Source organism: Phyllopteryx taeniolatus, chromosome 17, assembly GCF_024500385.1.
Source record: "Phyllopteryx taeniolatus isolate TA_2022b chromosome 17, UOR_Ptae_1.2, whole genome shotgun sequence".
Classification (NCBI taxonomy): domain Eukaryota; kingdom Metazoa; phylum Chordata; class Actinopteri; order Syngnathiformes; family Syngnathidae; genus Phyllopteryx; species Phyllopteryx taeniolatus.
Window position 1 is genome coordinate 12,193,245 of NC_084518.1, and position 27,806 is coordinate 12,221,050.

Here is a 27,806-nt window from a genome sequence, read left to right on the forward strand (position 1 = left end):
GCAGCTCAGCGTCTCACCTGCCATCTGCCAGTGGATTTACAGCTTCCTGTCGGGCAGGACACAGCAGGTGAGGCTGGGAGAGACCACCTCATCCACATGCAGCATCAGCACTGGGGCGCCACAAGGTTGTGTCCTCTCTCCGCTGCTCTTCTCTCTCTACATGAACGACTGCACTTCAGCGAACCCGACTGTCAAACTCCTGAAGTTTGCAGATGACACCACTGTCATCGGCCTCATCAAGGACGGTGACGAGTCTGCATATCGACAGGAAGCGGAGCGGCTGGAGCTGTGGTGCGGCCGACACAACCTGGAGCTGAACACGCTCAAGACTGTAGAGATGATCATGGACTTCAGGAGGCATCCTTCGCCACAGCTGCCCCTCACGTTGTCCAGCTGCCTTGTCTCAACCGTCAAGACCTTCAAGTTCCTGGGAATTACAATCTCTCAGGACCTGAAGTGGGCGACCAACATCAAGCAGCACGCTGCCAGAACTAAGACAAGGGCGTGCAAAATCCTCTCGGACCCTCCGCACCCCGGTCACCAGTTCTTCCAGCTCCTTCCCTCAGGTAGGCGCTACTGATCAATGCAAACTAGAACTAGTAGACATTCCAACAGCTTTTTCCCTCTTGCGATCAACTTCTTAAACACCTAACCTATAATTCCATTACAACAAGCTGGCAATTTGTTGACTTGAGTTCGTTGTCACATTTCTGTGGGGCCAATTATGTATTATTCGTGCACTCACTGTAGTTGTCTCGCCATGCTGCACTATTTGCATATACTGGCCACTCATGCCAGAGTAGCATCTGCTCCATTTGCACACTGATTGAGGAGTATCTGTAACATTTGCACAACCAACATTGTCCCAGATTATCGCACTACTCGTCACTTTAAACCGCATACAATCCTTGAAGTCTAAGCGCCCTTTGCACAATGGTCATTGCACCGGACTATTGCAATATTAGTCATTCGAACTGCTCTAAGTGCTAGAGGACTCTGCATCTTTTTGCACAATTGTTTTTTGTCAATGTCTTTATGTCTCCAAAGTGTTCTGTAAATTGACTGTCTGTTGTACCAGAGCGGCTCGAACTACCGGAGACAAATTCCTTGTGTGTTTTGGACATACCTGCCAAATAAAGATGATTCTGATTCTGATTCTGAATTTGTGCATGTGCATAGAGCTCACACTAGAGGTCATGTAGCTGTGAAATAGTTTAAATATAGAGCTTAACATTTTGAAAGATTTCCTACTAAAGTCTTGTGAGAACACATTGCACAAAATGAGTGGTTTTACAAGCTTTCTCTACTAATTTATTATCTGATCTTCCTGCCTACTAGTCCATCATGTGTAAAAAAAAAAAAAAAAAAGGCTTGACCTTGCATTGACTTTTCTCTCCTTCTCATCTCCTCAGTTCCCTGCTGCCTCTTCTCTCCTTGCGTGGATTTCACACATTGCTTCAGGAGTTTTCCCTCCCCAATCAGTCTACAATTAGTTGTTTCACATGCTTGATTACATTGAAAGAGAAACGATGACTTTTTGTGGCATCATTCAGTCAAGCCATCTTGAACAGGACTTAGGGCCCAGCAATCAGTCACAGCAGGGAGTTTTCATCTCTCAAAGCTTGACAAAAGTATTTTTCCTTGATTTGAGAGCAATTACATAAGAATGATGCCTTGAATATGTTGGGCCTTACGTCAAGCCGACTGTAACGACACCTCTGGCTCTGCAATCACTTACTGGTGCTTGGCAGGAGGGAGTTAAAGCCTGTCGAAAATGTAAGTCTTTATTTTTGCAGGGATTTGGCTTTGCCCTCATGCCATTTTTTTTGCATCATACTGTGTCATACCCACCAGGATATAAAGAGGCCAAGCAGGGAGTTGCCAAGAGCAACTGCATGCAGCTCCTAGGGAACAACTGGGGATCACTCAAAAAGGCTCTTCAAGAAAAGGTAGATGGGTAGCTCTCTCACAAATTCTCTTTAAAAGCTCATTTTGTTCAACTTTTTTGGCCTTTTATCAAATACATTCAGTGCATGTCGACTGAAATGCGCGACACCTCTGGCAAGGCTGACCAATCTCAGTTTGGATCAATACCTGGCAAATACATTCACCTCCTGCATATGTCTTAAGTTTGTCATTAAGATTCAGGTGCAGTGGAACACTGAAAGTCAATTCAATTGTGTATTCAGGGGAGTTAGACTCAAGTTTTTGTGAAAAACAAAACAGATCCAAAGTCACATAAAACCTGGAGTTCAAACCATTGTCGTACATGGTTCGAAATCCGAGTGGGTCTCTCCATATCCTTTGAGATTTGGACCCTGTTTTTTTTTGTTTTTGTGATGCCACACCAGAAGGGTACCAAAGATGGTAAAGAGAAAGAATATGATGATGTCGACCATAGAAAAGTAAACGTAGGTTATTGTTATGCCCACTCCCCCCGAAGTCAATCAATCATGTCTGGAGAGTGCCGGCTGGTTCTTTGTCTTTGCTCTGTTTGCTAAGTACAATAAATTAACAATAATATTAAAAGAAGTACAACTTAATATCATACTTAACATAATGATAATGCAGAACACGGACTAAATTACCATGACAACTTGGGTGGAGCTACTTTGTTGCGATGAGGCAAGGGCTTCTACAGGCCCAGAGCATAAAATGGGGGAAAAAAAAGAGCACCGGTAATGATTTTCAGCAGCATTTCAATATCAAGCAGCCAAATATCATGTGTCAATTAGCCTCGCGGATCCCCCTGCATGTTGCGCATTCAGCAGACATATCGGCAAACACAAATATCTCCGCCCTCACGTCCACAACTTGTGCTGGTTATTAGAAGCGAGCTCACGATAACCAGTGCAGCTCTGCTTAGCTTTAGGTTTGGACATGATAGTGTTTCCGTGTAGTCTGGAGTCTGGCCATAATTTTTGTGTGAAATGGGTGCTCTTTGGCCAGCCTAGTTGCCAAGTTGTGGGCAAACCCCCCCCTCCCAAAAAAAAAAAAAAAAAATGTGCGTGTGGTTATTATGTAAATGAGACCCACTGTTATGTCACAACTCTGCAAAATTCAGAACAGCTTGCTCACACATTTTCAGGAATAGAAGATTTACTTGGTTGGTTAATTTGACACTTGGTGGACAGGTACTCCAGAGACCCAACTCAGTGGAACCAACAACAGTAGAAAGTAAAATTTCCATGAAATGGCCCTTTTAAAACACTGCCTTTACAGTTAATAAAGGTATTAATGTTGGTAACACTTTGACTATGAAACATAATACTATTTTCGTTATTTACTCTGAGAATATTCATTCATTTATTTTCTGAACCGCTTATCCTCACGAGGGTCGCGGGTGTGCTGGACCCTATCCCAGTTGACTCTGGCGGTGTACACCTTGAACTGGTCGCCAGCCAATCGCAGGGCACATGTAAACAAACAACCATTCACACACACATACACACTTACGGACAATTTAGAGTCTTCACTGAACCTACCATGTATGTTTTTGGGATGTGGGAGGAAACCGGAGTACTCGGAGAAAACCCACGCAGGCACTGGAAGAACATGCAAACTCCACACAGGTGAGGTCGGATTTCAACCGGGGTCCTCAGAACTGTGAGGTAGAAGTGTTAACCAGTTGTCCACCGTGCCGCCACTCTGAGAAATTAAATTCATGCCAACCTGACTTGTTAAATTTGGTTATTTTGTTGTTAATGTTTAACGATGTTAACTTATTTTCAAGTAAGTATCAATAGGTGAAGCAAAAAGTAAGGAAAAATTACACATTTTGTGCTAACAGGTTTATGATGTCTAATTCTAATTATATGTCCATTGTTTAATAGGTAAATTTGATTCTAAATCTGAGCTACTTGGCCTTGTTATCAATGTTAAGGTAGATCTTCTGGATGGTTTACACTGGCTAGATTATTTGTACACATTTAGTATTCATTAATTGAGTAATGCTGCTAACAAATAACAATGTCAGCAATCTGTGAAAGTAATTATTAACCAGGTTGTTTTTGTGATTCTTGCTGCAGTGCACAGAAGTGTTATTGGGCATGAAGGATCATCACAGTCCTTCCTCAGAAGTACTTGGTATGCAGTCAGTTAACAAAAACCTCTTTGGATTCTACACAGGTATGAGATTTCTTTGAGTGATTTATTTGTCCTGCATAAGGAGAAAATGTGCCTTCGGGGCAACTTGAATTAAAATAGATGACATTTTAAAGCCCCTCAAGAACACCGGCACAGCAACCGGGGGTCCAAACAGAGTGTTGCATGAGTAGAGGGCCTCACACCAGGGCCTTGATTTAATCACAGCCCTGCGAGAGGAGCAAGCAAGCAGGCAACAAAGCCGTCCTCGAGCCTTACACGTCCTGTCTTCCATGCTCCCTGTAGGTGGACCCCTGAGAGGCTATCCGTCACCCTCCACCCAGCTCGTTTGAAGATGAGAGGAAGCGAGTGCGAGCGGAGGGAAGGCCGAGAGGAGGAGAGGTAGATGAAACCCCGCTTGTTCTCTTTGAACTGCTAATCGCCGTGTTTAAAGCTGACCTCGCTTCCTGTCTCCGTCTGTGCACGGCTCATTAAAATATGTACCCCGATAAAGAATCCGGAGGGGTGTTCAACATATTCTCGCCACGTTGGTAGTCAAATATGAAATTTCCTCCTCGATGTTAAAAGTAACACGTGAAAACCACTGTTATGAGACTTGCATGTCTGACAGAGAGGCAGAAAAATGCTGGATATTTTATTTTTTTGCCTTGACTATGTCAGAAAGGATCTGATACATGCTATTCACAAAGTCAAATTGCTTTCTTATCGTTGTCACTGTTTCCCCAAACAAAATGCAATCCTTTGTGCACCCGTAACACCCGTCGAGGGACATTCTTTGAATTCAAATCTGAACTATGGATGAATTCCATAAAAGATTATTTATTCACAAGTGTGTTTTTAAATGAAAAACCGAAGTCAGCTACACAAAAGTACCAATACTCTCTCATTGTCTGATGTGCTTTTACAAATTGCCCATCCGATGGCAACATTATAAAAATGGGACAATTAAAAACAATAATATTTGGGTCATTATAAAACCTAATTGCTAAATGAATATTTTAAACTCTGGGATTGACTGGCAGCCAATCAAAGGTGTAGTTAGCCTTTTGCCAAAAAGTCAGCTGGTGTAGTCTCTACCTTTCTGCAATCCTGAACAAGATAAGGGTAGGGAAAATGGATGTACAGTTAATATTTTAATCTAATCGAGCAGGCACAGTGTCAGATCAATATTTTTTTTCCTTTTGCTGTTTATTTTCCTTATTGCTAGGAAGAATTCATCAGGCTAAACTATAACTGTGCCGTAGGCCATTTTTCTTTCCGTATTCCAGACACGCCGTCCAGTATATTTGAATCGTAAACTAGGGTCTGCCAGCTCTCAATATTACTTCACACAGAGTACTACAGTGGAACCCCGCAATTTTCTGGAACCAAGCGAAAATTGAGTAATTGATGGCCCCACCGATTTTTTTTTGTTGGTAATTGCCTTTAGATTCCGCAAGTTGCCAGCAAAGTACTACTTACAGTAATTCCTCAAATCACTTCAACATTGTACCTTGACACCAAGATGCCACCAGACTCTCCAAAGCAAATTTTGCTTCCTGAATTCTGTGAATTCACAAATGCTGGAAACACAAAAATGCAGGGGTTCCGTGCATAAGCATTATGAGACATACATAGTTAAGCTCAAGATTATTCTTACCGTGGCTAAATTTAGAGTAAAAGTACTTTTAAACTTGGAAATAACTGGGAATGACACAACATAGTTGGAAAAAACACGAAGATATTGTCGTACTTGACTCGTTTATTTTACTGTCATCTTTCGGCATTAGATTTCTCCCGTTTTTTAACTCACACAGGTAGGCTGCTTTACCTGATACTTCACATGATTTTGGAAGCAAGCGCCCATTTGCAAAATATCCCGTTTGCAGTCTGTGATACTGTTTAGAAATGCATTTTATGTACATTTTCTATTTCTGCACTCCAGACAACACTGATGCACAAGATGTTCTAATTGATGTCAGGGTAGCAGAATGTCATGCTAATAGCATAATAAAAGAGGTAAGACAGCCTTACTTGTCTTGGTGAATTAAAAAAAAAAAAGCAGATGTAGAAGTGCATGGTTGTGTGCAAGTTGTGCTACAAAGAATTGCTGCTTATCACAGTAGCACTGAAGCCTGTGGTATCACCTTAATGCAAGACATGGACGCTAAAGGTGATGTTAATGTCAGAAGTTTTAGTACGAGCAAGGCTAGTTTGTCTTTCGCTGAAAGGATAAATAAACATAGATATTGTCAGGCCAGTGGGTTTGTGATGTTTGAGTTTGATGGTTTTAAATCACACAAGTGTTTATCAAACACTTCTGGCCTATATTTATGCCCAGGATACTGGGAGTGTTTCTGTTTAAAACAATAAAAAAATAAAATAACATTTGATGATAGAAATGGTCTCGGTAAGCATGGTGGCCCACTGAGGTTTGGGGTTACTTACTTCAGCTCGAACCTTCCTGTGTAGCGTTTGCATGTTCTCCTGGTGCTCCTGGGTTCTGTGCCGGTACTCCGGCTTCCTCCCGCATCCCAAAAACACGCATGAAAAGGCTACTGCAAGTGATGCGGCCGAACACGACTAAACTGGACAATCGCGGAAAAAATTACAGTCGGGCCTCACATCCATGCACCTGCCAATTGACCCTTACAGCATGCGAACTGTCATATACTGTATTGTTATGGCTTGGTGTCGGCCGAGTGGATCTCACTTAGTTCCTGAAAACATATTTATTTATTTATTTTTAATTTTGGGTGAAAGCTCATGTGATACGACTGTTCGATCTGCGATATTGTGACCCCGTTCAGGCAATTCAAATTTCAAATCTCAGCAAAACGAGTGACCGACAGTCGGCCCCTCATTGAAAAGTACTTGTTGAAACGCTACGTGACAGTTCAGTGTGTGGCTGGGCTGCGATGACTTGAAGTCTCTTAAGTTTAAATTGTCCGTAAGTATGAATGTGAGCATGGATGATTTTTGTCTTGTTTGTGATTTGATTTTTGCCTATTTGTGCCCTGCGACTGGCTAGAAACTAGTGCAGGGTGTGCACCCCGTCTTGCCCAAAGTCAGCTGGGCTATGCTTCAGCTCAGCCACAACGTTAATAAGGACAAGGGAAATAGAAAATGGATGAATTGATGAATTGGTCTGCTTACTCTAACAAACCTTTGTGAAATCAAAATCAGGATATTAATTAATTTAGGCTTAATGTACATAAACGATTGTCTTTATTTAGGTATTGTATACAACATACTGTACATAAAAGAATAGTGAGTCAGTGCGATCTGGTGGATCTAGGGGCCCACCGTCCTCCTGTCCTTAATGCAGAGTCGTCTCTGCTTATTTGGGTACTCAGTTTTAGAACATTGTGTCCTGCAACCTATCAGTTTATTGGTTTAGTGTCGATTGGATCTAACACCCGGGCAGGCAAATCTATGTTGACTGAATCTAGATCCAATTTGTGAACATTCACACTCATGGACGAGCCCAAAGATTGGAGGGGCGAGAAGAGGTGGGGCAAGGCTAGCGTAGGATCAATCAATCACGGCTCCCGTTGGCTCATATTGACTCTGCGGTCCCACTGGGGTACACACTCGATGCACTTTACGACATTTTTGTGCATGTCAATGAAGAAGCGTGCCCGGCCCAGCTCTCACCATATATTAGGATGCGTTTGGGTAACGACGTGTCTCTCAAGCATGGTATCGGGGACCCCAGTGCGCTATGTGTCGCCCTGCTCCAACACACCCGCTCAATGGATGTTGATGAGGTTAAGAAACTGAGCTGAAACACGATGAATACGATGCAGGTTTTTAAAATCATCCAACCTGTTGTTATTGGAGAATTATGGCGATCCAATTTGGCTTCTGTTTGTCGACTTCTGCCCTGAAATGCTTCAGCATTGGCTCTTGTGTTGAGGGACAAATTGAATTATTATTGTTTTCCCCTTGAGCCTGCTTGTGTGTCATCACTGATAAATACTGACTCCTACACCTGCTTGCTTTGAAACAACTTCACAACCTCTTTGCTCAATACTGACCTTCCTCAGTCACAAAGCGCAACTCATTGCCTAAAAGCGTCTGAACTAAACAGAAGCAACTTTGGGCAATTTAAGAGAATTGTCGAGACCTTTTCTTGCTAACTTGAATCACAGTATTTTGAGTGATGTTACATACTATGTAATGCGGCACTTCCCTTTTGTTCATTTCCCGAGCCGTCCAAGTGTTTTTCTTTGAACAAGCTTTAATGGACAAGATGAAGCGACACTATAAAAGCCATACAGGACAAAAATTAATTCACAAAGGACGGAAATTGAAAAAAGAAAGCAAAACTTATACTAAAGAAAAAAAAACATGCCTAGAGATGGTGCTGCCTTTTGATGCACTTATATTCTGATGAAGAAAGGATATCTGTTGTATATCTGTTGATTTTTGTCTGTGGCTAATTACAGACAACCTTAATTTTTCGAAGAGCACCTTTTCACTACATTTGAGCATTTCTTTAGGTAAATGAGCATCATTTCATCAAGTTCAATTTACAAAAAAGCTGTTTGCATGAGTGTGTGAGTATTCATTAGAATACTGTGGAACCAAACTGAGAACACAATCCATTCAGTGATGAAATAATCAACTCACTTCACAACAAGTGGAACTTTGGCAGATATAACAAGTAAATATTCTTTCAAAAAAATAGACTTCCAACTGTTTATTGCACAGGTGTCAACTACAATATGGCCCGCAACAAAAATTTTGTTTGACATGCCTGGTTTATTGCCACTCTCAGCTGAAGGTTACTGTCCAACTAAACATAAAAACAAAGAGAATTACACATTGTGTATTGAAAGCAACCACATAGCCTCCGCAACCTGAATGCTAACATACAATGGGATACTTAGGCATAATGGATAACAATTTGCATCTATGTGCTGGTGGTTTTACACTTTAAGCAATGGATATCTGAGCACAAACTTTGCTAGAACATGTGTAGACAGACCATATAACCATACTCACAGGCATATATTCTTAATACTTTGCTAAGAATGACCAATATTAGTGCTCTACTGATGAGTTGAGAAGAGTACAAAATTGCTGCTGTTAATCGGTGAGGCAAGGCAAGGCAAGATGGCGCCTACCAGTGTGGTCGCCTCGGTTACACGCTCTCTAATATTGTTTTTATTTTTGTGTTTTTCTTTCGTCTTTGGAGACATTACACGACTCACTTACACAAGGGGAGACTTGCTAACCATCAAGGAGGCTACTCCAGACTTTCTTTCATCAACTTTCGCAAATCCGCTCAGTTTTTTCCCCCCCGAGTTACTCACCGCAGGGCGTCGGCGGTTTTCGGCGCATGGAGGCAGAGGCGGCGCCACAGAGGGAAGCGAGCCGGCATCCAGGTGAAACTACGCAAGAGAGGATACAGATTGGCGTTCCCATCGATCCACCTCACGAATGTACGCTCCCTACCCAACAAATTGGATGAGCTTCATCTTCTGTTAAAGACCAGTAAAGACTTCGGACGTTCCGCCGCCATGTGCTTTACGGACACCTGGCTTTGCGACACTGTACCTGACGGCGCCGTCATGCTTCCGGGTTTTCATCTTCACCGAGCAGATCGTATCACGTAGTTATCGGGGAAAACAAAAGGCGGCGGGATATGCTTCTATATCAACGAAAAATGGTGTACGGATGTCACGGAGCTCAGCACACACTGCAGCCCGCATTTGGAGTCGCTGTTTTTGAACTGTAAGCCATTCTACTCGCCTCGTAAGTTCGTATCATTCATTCTCGCTGGCGCCTATATCCCGCCTCAAGCTAACACGAACGCCGCACTGCTAACGCTCGCCGAACAAGTCAACGAAATTGAAAAAAAACAGCCGGACTCACCCCTCATTATTCTCGGGGACTTTAACAAAGCTAAACTCAACTACGAACTCCCTAAATACAAGCAGCACATCGACTGTCCGACCAGGGAAAATAACATTTTAGACCACTGCTATACTACGGTAAAAAACGCATACCGTGCTATACCTCGTGCAGCCCTGGGCTCATCTGATCACTGCTTAATTCACTTAATACCGACGTACAGTCAAGAACTTAAATGCGCGAAGCCTACAGTGAAAACAGTGAAAAAGTGGACCAATGAAGCAAAGATGGAACTTCAAAGCTGTTTAGACTGCACAGAATGGAGTGTCTTTGAAAATTCAGCTGCCAGCCTGAATGAATATATGGACACTGTCACATCCTATATCAGTTTCTGTGAAGATTTGTGTGTACCAACAAAGTCATTTCGCACATTCAATAACAACAAGCCGTGGTTCACTGCCAAACTTAAGCAGCTTCGCCAAGCTAAGGAGGACGCATATCAGAGCGGGGACAGGGCCCTGTATAATCGCGCTAGAAACCTGCTGACTAAAGAAATTAACATTGCAAAGAGGAACTATGCAGCAAAGTTGGAAAAACAGTTTAGCGCTAACGACTCTAAATCAGTCTGGCATACATTCCAATCGCTGACTAATTACAAGCGATGATCCCCCCAAGCTGAGAACAATAGCACACTAACCAACGACATGAATACCTTCTACTGCAGATTTGAAAAGGACACTTTCACACCCCACACCCATCCGGCCGCACCCCCGACCAGAATCACACCTCTGACTTCTGCGCTTACGAAGAGGATGTGAGACGCATCTTCAAACAACAAAAGATTAACAAAGCGGCAGGCCCAGACCATGTGTCCCCATCCTGCCTCAAAGTCTGCGCAGACCAGCTCGCGCCAGTCTTCACTCAGATCTTCAATAGATCTCTGGAACTATGCGAAGTACCATCCTGTTTCAAACGTTTCACCATCATTCCAGTCCCCAAGAAACCTGCAATCTCGGGTCTAAATGACTACAGGCCTGTCGCCTTGACATCTGTGGTCATAAAGTCCTTTGAACGCCTCATGCTGGACCACCTCAAGAGCGTCACAGGTCCCCTGCTGGACCCCCTGCAGTTTGCCTACCGAGCGAACAGGTCATGCAGTCAACATGGGACTGCACTTGATCCTTGAACACCTTGACAGTGCAGGGACCTACGCGAGGATCCTGTTCGTGGACTTCAGCTCAGCGTTCAACACCATCATCCCTGAACTCCTTTCATCCAAGCTTCTGCAGCTCAGCGTCTCACCTGCCATCTGCCAGTGGATTTACAGCTTCCTGTCGGGCAGGACACAGCAGGTGAGGCTGGGAGAGACCACCTCATCCACATGGAGCATCAGCACTGGGGCGCCTCAAGGTTGTGTCCTCTCTCCGCTGCTCTAATCTCTCTACACAAACAACTGCACCTCAGCGCACCCGGCTGTCAAACTCCTCAAGTTTGCAGATGACACCACTGTCATCGGCCTCATCAAGGACGGTGACGAGTCTGCATATCGACAGGAAGTGGAGCGGCTGGAGCTGTGGTGCGGCCGACACAACCTGGAGCTGAACACGCTCTAGACTGTAGAGATGATCGTGGACTTCAGGAGGCATCCTTCGCCACAGCTGCCCCTCACGTTGTCCAGCTGCCTTGTGTCAACCGTCGAGACCTTCAAGTTCCCGGGAATTACAGTCTCTCAGAACCTGAAGTGGGCAACCAACATCAACTCCGTCCTCAAAAAGGCCCAGCAGAGGATTACTTCCTGCGGCTTCTGAGAAAGCACGGCCTGCCACGGGAGCTGGTGAGGCAGTTCTACACAGCGGTCATCGAATCAGTCCTGTGTTCTTCCATCACAGTCTGGTTTGGTGCTGCTACAAAAAAGGACAAACTCCGACTGCAACGGACAATCAAAACTGCTGAAAGGATTGTCGGTACCCCCCTACCCATTGAGGACTTGCACGCTGCCAGAACTAAGACAAGAGCGTGCAAAAGCTCTTCCAGCTCCTTCCCCCAGGTAGGCGCTACCGATCAATGCAAACTAGAACTAGCAGACATTCCAACAGCTTCTTCCCTCTTGCGATCAACTTCTTAAACACCTAACCTACAATTCCATTACAACATGGTGGCAATTTTTTGACTTGAGTTCGTTGTCACATTTCTGTGCGGCCAATTATATATTACTCGTGTACTCACTGTAGTAGTCTCGCCACACTGCACTATTTGCCTATCTGTTGTTGACCAATACTGGCCACTCATGCCAGAGTAGCGTCTGCTCCATTTGCACACTGACTGAGGAGTATCTGCAACATTTGCACAATCAACATTGTCCTATATTATCGCGCTACTCGTCACTTTAAACTGCATACACTCCTTGAAGTCTCGGTGTCCTTTGCACAATGGTCATTGCACCGGACTATTGCAATATTAGTCAATCAAACTGCTCTAAGTGCTAGAGGAGTCTGCATCTTTTGCACAATTGTCAAAAAAATAAATAAATAAATGTACCGGCATTACCAGATAACTATTAACCCTTAATTGCTCAGTGACTGTGTTTTGTCAATGTCTTTAAGTCTCAAAGTGTTCTCTGTCAATTGACTGTCTGTTGTCGTACTAGAGCGGCTCTAACTACCGGAGACAAATTCCTTGTGTGTTTTTTGGACATACTTGGCAAATAAAGATGATTCTGATTCTGATTCTGAAATGAGATTTTGTACCTCCCACCTGCATTGTTGCAGTCAAACGCAGCACTGTAATTGACCATTTTTTTAATGTTTGCTATCAAATTTATCTATTTAAACACTCAGAAACCACTGAAACTTTCACGTGTTTTTTGAGACGAAGACAAGGCAAAACATGGAGGACCAAAGTGCAGGAAAGCAGGGAGGCAAGGCGGGAGTGCAGGAATCTCAAAAATGGTATTTTAATTTTAAAATCAAAGAAGCCAAACTAGGAACATGGAGCAAACACTAAATTAACAAAGTCCAAAAATCATACTTCAAAGTAACAGAGAAACATGGAAACCAAAAGAAGCATGACAGGGTAAGGAAACATGGGCTATGAGAACTGACAGCCTTTGACAATGCAGCAGCACAGGTACAATGGAAGCAGGGAACTAAATACAAACAAATTGACAAGACAATGAGGAACACCTGGACAAGACACGAGTGGCTGGAGGGAGCTGATTGGTTGACACAAGGTAGAAGGTTGACGAGAACAGGTGGACACAATAACCAAACGAGCACACGGCACGAACAACATGGGATGCACAAAAACATGCAACAAAGCAAAATATAATCTAAACTAAAACACAGATCATGACAGAAACATGTCCAGAGGTATGTGACGTCACGAGAAAACTATCTATAGAGCAGGAAGAGGATTGTATTTTGTTTGTTTTGAAAGTACTGTATTACTAGAATTAACATTCCGTAGCTTTGTCTGTTGGGAGCAAGCCTCACATCCATCCATCCATTTTAAACACCGCTTATCCTCGTTAGGATCGCGGGGCGCTGGAGCTTATCCCAGCTGACTTCGGGTAAAAGGCGGACTAGACCCTGAACTGGTCGCCAGTCAGTCACAAGGACAACCATTCGCACTCACATTCACACAGTCACTGAGTGGGAACTGAACCCAAGCTGCCTGCACCAAAGTCAGGCGAGTGTACCACTACACCATCAGTGGCGCCAGCCTAACAACACATCTTTAGCTTTCTGTTTGCTTTGTCAATATGCACAGTTTTTGTTAAACTGCTACGTATGAAAACATATGAGCTGTAAAATTAATCCATCTTTTTTCTGTACTCCTTGTCCTCAGTAGAGGAACAAGTACCTGGATCCTAACCCAGCTGACATCAGCGAGAGGTGTGACACCCTGGACTGGTCTCCAGTCGATCACAGGTACGGCTGTCACTATTGAATATTTTCAGAACTTTTTATTCTATTGATTATTCTATTGATCATTCCATTGATTAATTGAATAAAATTTATTTTGCATTAGTTGATTGCAATTTTTTCCCCCTGATTGTTAATTTAACTGATTATTTTAGCTTATTTATTGATAAATGATTAAACAAAACCAAATACCAATTAAGCAATATCGCATGAGAGGGAATGATGTAGTCACCAACCTTTTTGAAAGTGAGAGCTACTTGGGTACAGATTAATGTGAAGGGCTACTAGTTTGATATACACTTCTGAGGCTGCTTCAGATTCAACTACATGTCAATTACAGGTTATTCATACTACGACGGCAAAGAACAATTATTTTTGTAATATATTAAACTATTATATCTTCCATAAAATGATTGATTCAGATACTGGTTTGGTACATAATGCCAGAAAACTAAACATGTTGCTCATAGTTTTCTAAAGTAAAAACAATTGCAAATGTCTTGTTTTGATTAAACACAAAGGTAAGCAGTGTGGTTTCATGGAGGACTACAGAAATCAGAGAAATTTACAGTTGAGAGGCTGAAATCAGACACTTTTTTTTTCTCTTTTTTTTCTAGCAATCCCCCCCCCCTCTCCCTCTCTCCCTCTTATCAAGATGGTCATCAATCATCTAAATTGTACACTGACAGGGTAAGTGAAGGGTGATTGACAGTTGATGATTACCTGGGCTGAAGGGCGTCCTGGGTCTCCAGAGCAACCCTCTCTGGAGGTTATAGCCTTTTACTTTGCATTGAAAGATGACTTTATTAGGATAAAGTGGAAAAATAAAGGCTCACTCTTCGTATCAAAACAAGCTGTCCAAAAATGGACAGTGTTTATGACAGTTGACTGCAAATGTGTACATTTTTCAAGACGTTAACCACTGTTAATATTAAAAGCAAAAACAATCAAATGTGTACTCAATGGTGACATTGGTGACATGATTTACAGTCTGTTCTTCTTCTACTATTACTGTCAGTTTAGAATTACTGTGCTGAGCAACCAGGACAAAATGTTGGCTAACTAGAAAAAAACAGGTGGTTTCATATAGCTGATAAAGCTATAGATTTTTAGTGAGTTTCACTGTAGTGTGAGGAAACAAATGCTTCTTCACCAAAATTCATTTTGTGGGCATTCATCCTGGAAATAAACTTGTGTTAAAATGTTACTTCAGTCTTTATGGCTGTAATTTACCGTAAACACTGTCCATCCATCCAAAAGACAGAAAAATTGCAGCATGGAGAGGCACTTGACAGGGGCAGAGTAGTGGTTTAGTTTTACAGGATTAACTTCACCTACTATAAAGTGTCTTTTTTTTTTCCACAACCCAATTTGCTGAGTATGTCTGACACCATGACCCTTCTTTTATAAGGAGCCTGAGCAGCGTAAGGTTGGGTGGAGGTATTGGGGGGCAATGTTTCATTGGCAGGCAGACCCGCTCAATGGAGTCAAGGTAATAAAACAAGTTTGAGAGGAAGGCTGAAAAGAAGGATTGAGTTGAGCAGCGGGGGCTGGAACAACCACGAGGTGAAAATGCTTTCGATCTAACAGGTTACTGATTGACTCAAACCTCCTAAAAGGATTCACTAAGACTTTTTAAAGGGGGAGAAGAAAAAGAAGCAGCGCTTCCTTCACATTGTGGTCTCCATTGCTGGGAAATAGAACTATTTGTTTGGTAGACTCTGAAATGGCTATATAAAGCGGCTGAAATAAGCATTGAACACGTCACCATTTTTCTCACTAAATATACTTCCAAGGGTGCTATTGACCTGAAAATTTCACCAGATGTAATCAATAATCCATACATACAAAGAAAGTAGAACAAATAAGCTTAGAAATTGTGTGTAATGTGAAATGACACAGGGGCAAAAGTATTGAACACGCCAACTGGTATTTATTTAACGTTGTACAAAAACCTTTGTTTGCAATGACAGCTTCAAGACTCCTCCTGTATGGAGAAACTAGCCACATGCATTGCTCTGGTGTGATTTTGGCCCATTCCTCCACACAAGCAGTCTTCAAATCTTGAATGGGCTTCTTTTATAGACTTTGAGTTTCAGTTCTTTCCATTCTAGCAGCTTTATTTTTTTTCTTTGAAACCAATTCAGAGTTTCCTTGGCAGTATGTTTTGGATCATTATCCTGCTGAAATGCCCATCCTCGTTTCATTTTCATCATCCTTGTAGATGGCAGCAGATTTTTATCAACACTGTCTCGGTAGACTTGCCCATTCATGCATTCTTCAATAATGTGAAGTTTACCAGTACCATTTGCTGTAAAGCAGCCCCACACCATCATGTTCCCATCTCTTAACTTCACTGTTGGTATGGTGTTTTTAGGGTGATGTGCAGTGGCGTTGCTCCTCCAAATGTGGTGTGCATTATGGCATCCAAACAGTTGAGTTTTGCTCTCATCAGACCAGACTATATTTAACTGGCTTGTCCAAATGTTGTTCAGCAAACTTTAAACGAGCTTTGACATGCTTTTTTTCCAGCAATGGGGTCTTTTATGGTAAGCGTGCATACAGGGCATGGCGGCAGAGTGCATTACTCACTATTTTCCTTGTGACAACTACCTGCTAATTCCAGATCTTCTTTTAAGCTCCCCACAGGTGGTCGTTGGCTCTTGAACTTCTCTTCTGATTATTCTTTGCACTCCTCTGTCAGAAATCTTGCGAGGAGCACCTGATTGAGGCAAATTTATGGTGGTATGATTAGCTTTCCACTTGCATATTATGGCCCCAACTGTGCTCACTGGAATGTTCAGAAGTTTAGATATGCGCCTGTAATCAATGCCATCGTTATGTTTTGCAACAATTAGTTTGTGATGGGCGGCACGGTGGACGACTGGTTAGAGCGTCAGCCTCACAGTTCTGAGGACCCGGGTTCAATCCCCGGCCCCGCCTGTGTGGAGTTTGCATGTTCTCCCCGTGCCTGCGTGGGTTTTCTCCGGGCACTCCGGTTTCCTCCCACATCCCAAAAACATGCATTAATTGGAGACTCTAAATTGCCCATAGGCATGACTGTGAGTGCGAATGGTTGTTTGTTTCTATGTGCCGTGCAATTGGCTGGCAACCAGTTCAGGGTGTACCCCGCCTCCTGCCCGATGACAGCTGGGATAGGCTCCAGCACGGCCGCGACCCTAGTGAGGAGAAGCGGCTCAGAAAATGGATGGATGGATGGATAGTTTGTGATGGGCTTGAGGCAGCTCTCTGCTCTCACCCATCATGAGATGTCTTGACTCACACCTTGGCAATGAGACCTTTTTGTAGGCCATCAATTAGGACTGAAACAGCTGATATTCATTTGCACTGACAAGGGGCTGGATTGCTGTTTGATTATTGATAGATTTTAGGTGTTGTCTTGGCTTTCCATGCCTTTTTTGCACCTCAAAACAAAAATGTAGCAAAAAGCTGAAAAAATGGCAAAAGAATTTTTAGACTCAGTCTTTGAACTGAACTTTTACACCTAAAGTTCTACTCAACAGTACTTTCTTTTACGTGCCACTGTTTTTGCAATGTGATGTTTGTTAAATACTGTATAAAGTGTGAAATTTCTAATGAGTCATGGGATATAGCCTCCCTTTTGTTTGGTAATGGATATATTTTTCTAGTGTATTACCTCACTTCTACTAAGAGGTTTTCAATTCACTGAGCTCATAACGCATACAAAAACACGGCACTTTTAGTTAACAGCATCTTCCCAATTCAATGCATTTACATACTCAGGTAAATGGCTAGACAAATAAACATACCAATATGTAGATGCATATGTCATGTCATTAAAGTTCCATTATTACTTCCACCCCCTTTCTTTCTCAACGTGTCAGAAATCCATTTCCCTAATGTCATCTTTCCATTAGTCTGGTCACCTTATGATGCAGCAGTCTGCTGGCCTATTCAATTTAAAGGCAACAAAGCAAGATGTGATTAAGTGGTTCACTTTTTCCCTGCCTTCCTTCAGTCTTGACCGCATTATTTTCTTTTATCACTTTTGATGTGGTGGATGTAACTTTAATTTTGTGAAGAATCAACGATAGATTTACTTTGCATGCTTGGTTTGTTCGTGTAGATGTTATGGATGAGTTAATTTATCTGGCTCCCGCAGGTGGTCAACCCTACTTTTTTAAATTGCTATTCAACAAAGTGCCTAGATCAGGGGTGTCAAACTCATTTTTGTCACGGGCCACATTATAGTTATGGCTTCCCTCAGAGGGCCGTTATGACTGTGAAGCCAGATAAAATATTGTCTCATATAATGACATATACACAACAAATTGATGGATAACTAGTTTTAAAATCAGAAACCAATAAAAAAAATTTCAACTATTATTACATTTATTCCAAAAAGGTGATTGTAACATAAAATGCTTGCAATAGCTCAACATTATACAAATAAAGACACCAATTTTGGTATTTTCACAAGAAGTATGAAGTCGACACACATGATTTCCTTTGGCGGGCCACATAGAATGATGTTGCGGGGCGGATCTGGCCACCAGTTTAACACCTGTGGCCTAGATGGTTGGCCCATAAATCCATTTGGCAAAAATGTTTTTATTAGCATAGTTTGACTTCCCCCTTCAAACAAAAAAGCAAAAAAAAAAGTGCTTAAGCATCAGCTATCTCCTTTGATTAGAGCCTTGAATGGCAGACATGCTTGGGACAACCCACGCACACATGCAAACCCACACAATTCTTTCCACCTCACACAAACATGTCCCAACTAAACTCATCTCACACATCCGTAATCAAAACTGACACTCACCCCCTCCCCATAACACATACACACTCCAAACCGTCCGTACCCCCACCTTCCTCCTCTTCGCTCCCCGAATACCAGGCGGCTGAGCATCTGACTCTCCCAGTAAGCCCCGGGCCAATTAGTGTGCTGTTGCCGCATTGTTATCTGCCTGCCATTGCGGCTTTCTCCTGCTGGCACAAACCTTTACTGCTGCTCCACAGCAGCCCACAATAAGAGATGGCTGAGATGTGATGAGTTGGGAGCTGGGGGTGGGTGAATCTCAATAAACAGGAAAGGTTGACTTGACTTGAAAATGACTCGAGTATTGATTATTGTGATGAGCAATGGTGGATTCTGCTTTTTCCTAGAAGGAAAATGCATGCATTGCAGCACAGTGAACTAATGGTTAGCACGTCTACCTCACAGTTCTGAGATTCTGCGTTTGAATCTTGGCTCCAGCCTTCTTGTGTGGCATTTGCATGTTCTTCCTGTGCTTGAGTTGGTTTTCTCTGGGTACTTCCTACCAATTACCAAAAACATGCAGGTGAAACCAGGTTAACTGAAGATTCAAAATTGGAAAAAATTGAAACGGGGAGCTGTTTGGCAAGTGATACTGTCATGTTTTATACTGTTGATGTCGTAATTAATACGGGTAAAGCACAGATTTTAGTTTAGGCATTTTTAAAATTTGTTTTGCCTTATTCAATATACGTATGATGAATATTGTATTCTGTAAACAATATGCACCTGTTCGCACCCCAGTTGCTTGGAAATAAAAGTGACCCTCTGTTTCCAATGGAGTAATCCGAATTTGTATGTAAACTGGAACAAGCCAGCTAATCTACACTAACACATTAGTAAAGTCATGATTAAAGTAAATCGTTTTATGAAAAACACACACCATTCGAAGCCTCGAAGCGCCATATGTCAAATACTCCACAATAGCAAATTTGTGTTTTCTTTTTTTGTTATTTTTAGTATGTGTTGTGGTAGAACTCCATTTTTCAGTAATGGTTCTAAAGGTGATGGAAACACCTCCGAAGGGATGGAAGACATTCACTTCATGCTACAATCTTTACTTAGCACTGTAGTATTCCACATCAAAAGTGTAAATTAAAAATGGGGTTCTTTCTTGGGTAAATAAGTTGACAAGGGCAAAGTCATGAGATTTACCTCTGGCGAAATGAAAAAAAGAGATAACCTTGAGTCCCACAGCTCTAGCCTGAACTTTACTTTGTCAAGAGACGTCCACGCTGCTTAAAGTTCACTAGACAGTTTTGCAGCATGAACTGAGGTGCAGAAGAATACAGATGACAGTTTCCTAGTGCTCAGTCTGGTGTGAGGGTCAGAGATTATATAGAGAAGATAACCCACACAAAACAAATCACAGGTTCTGTAGGATTTTGTGCTAATTGCACATCTTTTGTCACAGATTCACAGTCTACTTCAGCTATTCTCACAGTAAGGGAATGTCTTTTCAGTAAACAGACATCTGATGACTGTAATTCTGATTTAGACCTCAGACTGTTGGTGCCAATCTCTGGTGCTCCCACCCTCCCGCCCCTAACGACAACACACACCTATTCCAAGATAAAATAGAAATCTGCCTGACTTCAGCACAACTCACCATTCAAACCACAGGTTCCCACTTTTAGAACCTCCTTTACCTCATTTGTGCTGATGTCTATTGGTCCCCTGAACATGAAATGCAAGATGTGTGTTCAGCACAATGGTTGTTGTGAGGACATTAGCGAATGGCTTGTGGTATTAGTTTTTAGTACAACTATTTAATTAGTGATGAACTAGTGGAGGATGAAGTGGATAGAGTTATTGGGATACCTCCCAAGACAGATTGCATGCACAAGATCAGTACTTTTTTGCATTTATCATTCACCTAAATACCTGGGGAACAATGTTCCAGGCCCACACAGTCTACCCTGGCCCCCTGTATCCTCTGGGTGTTCCGTTGGTGCTCTTTTGATTGTGCCTAAAATAGGGGCACTTCCAATTCAGATCATTCCCCGGAAAGAGTGCCACATGGTGTTCATGAATGATGCAAGTTTCATGTCTTGTACAACAATGTCTGGGTCCGGGCTAACCCCAACTACAGTACATGGTCAGAACCATGTAAACCCAGGTCATGGTTGGCTAGCAGTTGATCAAAGCTCTTGGGAAGTGTGGATGGGCACCCCGTAGGACTAAAGGTAAAATCTCTCGGCGGGCCCTCCCGCATTAGAGAGGACATCAACTGTGGATCAGACGGAAGAGGTGGCACCTCAGCGACTGTGAAGGCAGATGAAGGCTACAGCAGTGCTTCAGTCCCAGTTATCTGGCCCCCCCCAACCATTGGATCCAATTTCAGAGCTGTCGAGATCGTCGGTTTCTCTCGGTGTAACAAGCTCTTTTCTTCACGTTAATGAAAGTCACGCATATGTCTCCAAAGAGATCCCCTTGGAATTAATTAGAGATCATTCTCAACTCGCGGGATCGCCAAGAGACATCAGTGTCTTGCTGTACACAAGATTTTCCTCTGGGACTTGCCACCTAAGGAGTCCACTCCAAGGTCACTAGTTCATGTCCAGGACTTGCAGCCATAGCACAAGACCAGGAGCACCAGGTCTCTAAACACTTTGTGCTTGCATTTAAATATCTTGAACGCCAACATAGAACATCCCCAATTCTCAGCCAAGGTGTCTGTTGACTTCACATTCACCACAAGAGTGGTTGGGTAAGTGGACCCGTCTGCCATTTCAACACGCATACCAGCCGTCAATCCTTTTTTCCACCACATTTACTGTTAAGTGTCATGGATGAGCTGGAGCCTATCCCAGGTTTGGGCAAGAAAATGGGTACATAGGCCAAATATAGACCCCTCAGCCCTTCCACTCAGTCTAAACTTCCACTCGTTTGGGAAGAATTTAGTGTGTTTTTGGGAAAACCTGGATTACAATATCAATTCTAGTTGATTCCACATGCATTTGGGGTTGAAGCCTGTCAAATTCGTACACATAAAACTGATTGATTAAATTCAGGGCTTTTTACTGAGACTTTTGTACACTAAGGGTATGTTTCGCTGTCAAGCAGTGATCATGCAAGGTGAGAGTGATTTTTCTTACTGCTGTTGTCACCGCCACTTATGTCAAGCATCCATCAGCAACTGCCCAGGCGGGATCTAATATGGATGTGGACGCTGTTAATTGTTACGTGTCTAACAGGCAAATACAGTACTGTACTTCTTGTTTGTTTGCTGTCGATGATACATCAGGAAATGTTAGCGAAGAAGTTTAGGATCAAAGAAAAACATAATGATCCTCAACCTAAAGTGACCTCCTCCTCCATCTCCTCTTGTCATGACTAATCTTTGTCTACTTTGCACTTTCCCTGCTTTTTTTAATAACCCGCTCATATTCTTGAGGTGCTGTGTTTGCTTGGCTGCCTTTTATTTTTATTTTTTTTCTCCACGAGTGATTTTAGTACACACAGGTGAGTGCAGAACTAGAATGCTTGTAGATACACTGTTCTTTTAGGTCCTTGTGCCTTTCTTAAAGAAAGCTAAATTGCTGTTCAGACGACTTTAATTTGCCCGTATCGGAATGTGTTGTCCCCGCTTGAGCCAAATTCAACCAGGCACTTTCCTTCACAGTGTGTGGGAGAAAATGCTGGAACATTCTAGTGATTTTTGTTTTTTTCCATAGTAAAGGCAAAAGAGACCATGAATAGTATTAAGCGTCATTACGTTGGTAAATGGGTGAATGTTACATGGCCTGTCCCTTCTACCATATTCCTGCAGGAGCAAATTGGTCTCATGGGATCCAGTCGTGTGTGTGTGTGTGTGTGTGTGTGTGTGTGTGTGTGTGTGTGTGTGTGTGTGTGTGAGAGAGAGAGAGAGAGAGAGTGAGAAATGTGAGTTACAGGAATAACAATTGACAGACAAAAGACTTGAGCCAGATGAACATATGTATTAAGGTGTTCTTTTCCAAACAAACACTTCTCATAGGATGTCATGTCTTTTTGAAAGCGAGCAGCTCACCTTATGTGACTTTTTACAAGATCCCCAACAAACTATTAACTGGTAAAGGAACAAACTGAGACACTATAGAACCTGTTTCCATGATAATTTAATGGATGGAAATTCAGAATTAAAAAGTAATGCTCATTAACTTCACAAGTGATATTGGTGTGACCTTTTTTGTGATGTCACCACATTAAGGGTACCAATGATGGCAAAGAGGAGAATCATGATTACATTGGCTCTCTGTCCCGGCTGCTGAGTATAATATCACTAAAGTGACGATATAGCATTTATAAAAGAATCAAATGTACACGTCACAGTCAACACTGTTTAAGACAAGTTGACATGAAGAGACTCTCCTCCCAGGCATGCACAGTGATCCTCCCTACTGTGGTTAAAGGCCCAGTAAACCGAACCCAAAAAAGGGGTCGGCGGAGCCGTCCGGTTCGCCGGAGCCGTCCGGTTCGCCGCTGCCTTGCTGTGCGTCGCAAGTGGGTCTAAAAGGCAGACACTGTAGCCCAAATAACACAAAACACTTCAGCAAACAGATTTTTTATTTGTTATTTAGTTGTAGGCATACTTTGATGGCTAACTGCATGCTGGAGTGCTAAAACTGGGCCAAGTTGTTATGAATAGGGAGCTGGCAATTACGCCGGATGGCCACTGCGTGGAATAAGGGTGCTTGGTAATTACATACTGTAATGGGGGAGGGGTGACTCATGCTGTTTCCTGATTGTCAGTGTGCCCTCGTTTTAGCCCCACCCCAAAAATCCCGACAACTGACATGGTGAAAAGAGTTTAATTCTATATATCAACAATTCAGTACTAAATTGTTTTCCGTCTATGCATGGATTAAGCACTTACCTTTAAACATATTTAATGTCTTCAGAAATAAACACGAAAATGACTACTTACTAATTACTGGGCCTTTAAGGGATGTAATACAGTACACTAATTCACACAAGGATTCTGATTGGCTGCAAGACCAAAAGAGCAAAGCTGTTGATGAAACTAATAGTGAATACTGTTGATGACACCAGTTGTACAGCCTGTAAGGACTTGGCTATAGTGACTGCAGGTTGTACAGCACAACAGGGTGAGAGGTAATGTTTTTCCACGTCATTAAAGGAACGGCTGAAGGAAAGTGGGTGGTCGGTGATGGAGTTCAGTTGAGGCTGTGTTGTGTAAAAAGTCTTAAGACCAACTGTGACTTTTGAGTAGTTGTGTGACATATCCACTGCACACTTAGGAACATGTTATGTGTTCACAGGAAAGGGGGAATGTCAAATCCGCTTGATCAGATGAAAATCCGCTGTAAATTTGCTGTGGGACTCGAGCGCATAGAAGACTGAGACAGTTTGGGTCTAGTCAAACAGAAACTGAGAGTTGGCTAAATCCCAAAATCTCCTTTGTGGATTGCTATGAAGTGCCTTACAGTCCATGGGGAATGATTGTTTGGTTAGGATGTTTGCATTTGGAAAGAATTTTGCCCATAGGAAATAGAAATAATCTGGTCCAGGGTAAAAGTGTTGGCATCATAACAGCGATATTAACTGTACGGGAAATATATTTTTTCATTCTTAACTGTCAAATCAGAGTGGGGGGTGGGGGGTCATAACTACTGTATAATGCAACCAAAATAAAGCATAATAGAGAGAGAACAGGAAGATGTTTGCAAAATGATACTGTCAACTCGTAGTTATTTTTACGAATTAGTAAATCTGGTATATACTTGTAGATGATCTGTGTATTTACTTGAGCAGCGGCTCGGTAATATAATTTGTATGTAATTGATATTTACTGATGTATCGCTCATCTTGTTCTGAGCAGCCATATTCTTTCCCATGTCTCTGTCAGTTCCATTATCTTATACCATTTTTTTTTCTCTTGCCATCCCTGGTACCCTTCTTTGGTAACATCACAAATAACACCAAAAAGCAAAAGGAAGAGTAAAACACACTTGTGGAGTTAATCCTTTAGAGCAGTGATTCCCTCTGTGCCGAAGCACATTAGTGTGCCGTTAGCGATCATCAGGTTTTTCATCTATCTACAGTATGCCAGCTACAGAGCAAATAAATAGTCTTTGACTAGATGGCAGAAGGTACAATTAACCTGCGCATCCACCTGTTGCCATTCATACAATAAAATAATTGCTTTTTGTTCAACTAAACAGGCTCAGATTTAGCCCTGCATAAGTAATTTTTGAATAGATTGTCATTATTGCAATATACAGTAAATACCTTTTTGTGATTTTGGTGATATGGTGTGAGATTTTTCTAATGTATGATATAAAGGTTGGGCAATCACTGCTATAGATGCTCACTGAGCTGAGAATTTGTTTCCCCTTGAAATCTTTGGTTGAACCCCAAAATTTCAATACTTTTGGGAGGTTGTCCTGTATCCTGAGAAACTGAAGAATGTTGTACAATAATGGCAAATTAATTGCAATTTCAAACTATTATTGTAAGGTAACAAACTTCTAAAGCTCTATTCACTGGAGCCATTTAGAGGTAAAAAAGGTAATAACAACAGGATATTTTGGTACCATAAATGAGGAATTTAAGTGTTTATGAGTATCCAACTGTGTAATTTAACCTCAGCGATTGTTGAGGGCTGACAGTGACCCCCACGCCCTCCCACTCACGAAATCTCTCCTTCACAAGCACTCGAGCGTGCATATATTCACAAACAGATTTTACTAGCCAGTTGTCCTTGATACGTCTCATAAAAACGCATCAACGATGCCCGTGGTTCTTTCATTTGGGGCGGCCTGCGAAATTGCGACGTCTTGGCAGATGGTGTCTTGTGCTACGTGGCGGACATGATGCGGGAAAGGACACGCTGAACACGAGCACAGCTTTAGCATGCCGGAATGAGGACACAAAGTCCTGTTCGAGGCAGACGTTTGAGACTGAAAGCTGTGTGCACCAGATGCTTCTGCATGGTGCAAATAAAGTAAAAGAAATGAAGATGGCCTCCACCAAGGCTGAGCAATCCTGTTTTGCATCAGCACAGACCTGTACAGGATCCCTTGATTTATTCCTTTGCTCCAATGTCTTTCACTGACAAATTGAGGAAAATGTTGTACGGTGAACTCCCGTTGATCGTATAGGACACATTGACATGGAAACAGAAAAATAATCTTTCAGATGGGTTTTCTTTGGATACTCTGGCTTACTCCCGCATTTCAAAAACATGCATCTTTGATTAATTGAAGACTGTAAATATCCATAGGTGTGAATGTGAGTGTAAATGCTTGTTTGTCCAGATGTCCCTTGTGATTGACTTGCAACCAGTCCAGGATGTAATTCTGCTCCAGTTGGGATTGGCTCACCCGCAACCCTAATGAGAACCAGCCGATATAGAAAATGGATGGATGGGTAAATGCCTTTGTGGTGGTCATATAACACTTCCAGTAGCGGTCACAATTATTCCAGAGAATAAGGCGAGCGACTGATTAGTCTGTGAAACTAAATTTGGGGAACAGAACAATTTGTCCATAAGCAAGCTGGGGATTTTGTACTGTGTATAGAGCTACACATTTGTATGATTAGCGGACATATGGATGCCATAAATGCTGCTTGTGCTGCTTCTGTCTCCATGGCAACGGACGTTCTCCATCAGTCGTGGACACAATGTTATGTTATAATGAAGGGGCAGCGACATCAAAGTGGCACAAGGTGTGAGTGGAAGTGACACAGCACCGCTCCTTATTGTCTGAAGTAAATGAAGTTAGTCATTGCTGTTGTCTTCCATCTGGTAATGGATATCGAGGTGAGAGATCCAAATCTAAATTGAAAGAAATATTAAAGACATTTCCAAAATAAAGGAGGGAAATGGAGCTGTAATGGATGAAGGAGGAAGAAAGTTGAGTGCGGCAACCGCTGGGGATGAAGAGACAAGGACATCTCATGTCTCCCTCAAGACCTCAATTATCTCATCTAACCTGCATTTGATTACTGCCACTTTTCTCCTTCGTTCCAGTTCTTCTGTTACAGTATTTCATTACTGTTCTCCAGGTCCTTCACACAATGCCATCACTTTTCTCTTTTTTTGTGCCTTGAGTCCAGCTTGGAGTTGTGTGCGTGTCTGTGTGTGTGTGTTTATGTTTGTCTGCCCACCTGTATGCTGACACTCAATTAAGACTGAACACTTTGTTGTGGGCAAATAAATGCAACTTAAGTATGGGGGTTCTATGGAGAGATATTAAACCATTGCAATTTTCCACTCATCGGTATACAGTAGCTGTAGACTGACATGATCACACTGTTGTGTTATTCATTAGCATGCAGGTATGTTTTAATTTTGTATGCAAAAAAGGTTTACATGATTACATATAAAAATAAACCCTTCAAATTAGGTTAAAGCTGTAAATGTGTGGTTCCTCACAGGGATAAAAAAAAGAAAACTCATAATACCATAACATTGGCTTATGTCTAAATGAATGATAAAGAACAAGCACAAAATAATTAGTTAATTTGAAGTGTTGTTTCTGCCTGTTGGGGTTTAATTAAAGAACTTAAAATGATACCAGAACGAGCACTTCACCATGTAATGGGCTGAGCTTTACACATCTTTTCTCCACCCTCTATTATATTTCATAAGACACATTGCTTGAAGGGTTGATGTAAAAAAAAAAAAAAAAAAGACTAGATGTGAAAAAGATAGTCTTGTACGAAGTAAAAACAAAAATACTTCTTCAAGGCTGCCATTGTTGCAAAAATGGATGAAAGGGGGAAAAAAAGCAACACTTTTCTAATCATAAAAACAGCATTAGACAACAGCTCCTGTTAGTCTTCTGTAAAGAGGACTAAATAATAAAAGAAAATCCCTTCTTTCTGTCTTCTGAAAAAACCTTATGTAAGAAAGTGGCCCACATGAGCGGCACTTGATTTTCTATTTATTTATTTTTTATTTATTGATTTATTTTTTTTAATGCAATGAACTGGGTATTATATTGGAGAAGACGTGTCTTCAGTCAAATGTCTATAAAAGAACTTTGCTACTTGTAGTATCTCTCACTCCTTTCCGCTTCTGTTTCAAGCTCTCTCAATTATCCCATGATAGTCTTCAACTCCGGCAGTCTTCACATCGAGGAGAGAATGCACAGCGACTCCCAAAGAGAGAGCATATCAAAGAAGATACT

At 42.1% G+C, this 27,806-nt stretch overlaps 1 long non-coding RNA gene across 2 annotated transcripts; it reads left to right on the forward strand.

Moving 5' to 3' along the window:
* Positions 1 to 1,860: 1,860 nt before the first annotated feature.
* On the forward strand, positions 1,861 to 27,806 carry LOC133466879 (uncharacterized). Of its 2 annotated transcripts, XR_009785062.1 has the most exons (6): positions 1,861 to 1,949; positions 4,029 to 4,128; positions 4,390 to 4,485; positions 13,792 to 13,874; positions 14,486 to 14,558; positions 27,705 to 27,806. It is a non-coding gene; the product is annotated as an uncharacterized LOC133466879 (long non-coding RNA). The 2 variants fall into 2 exon arrangements; XR_009785063.1 differs by lacking the exon at positions 27,705 to 27,806 and having other exon boundaries at positions 14,486 to 14,607.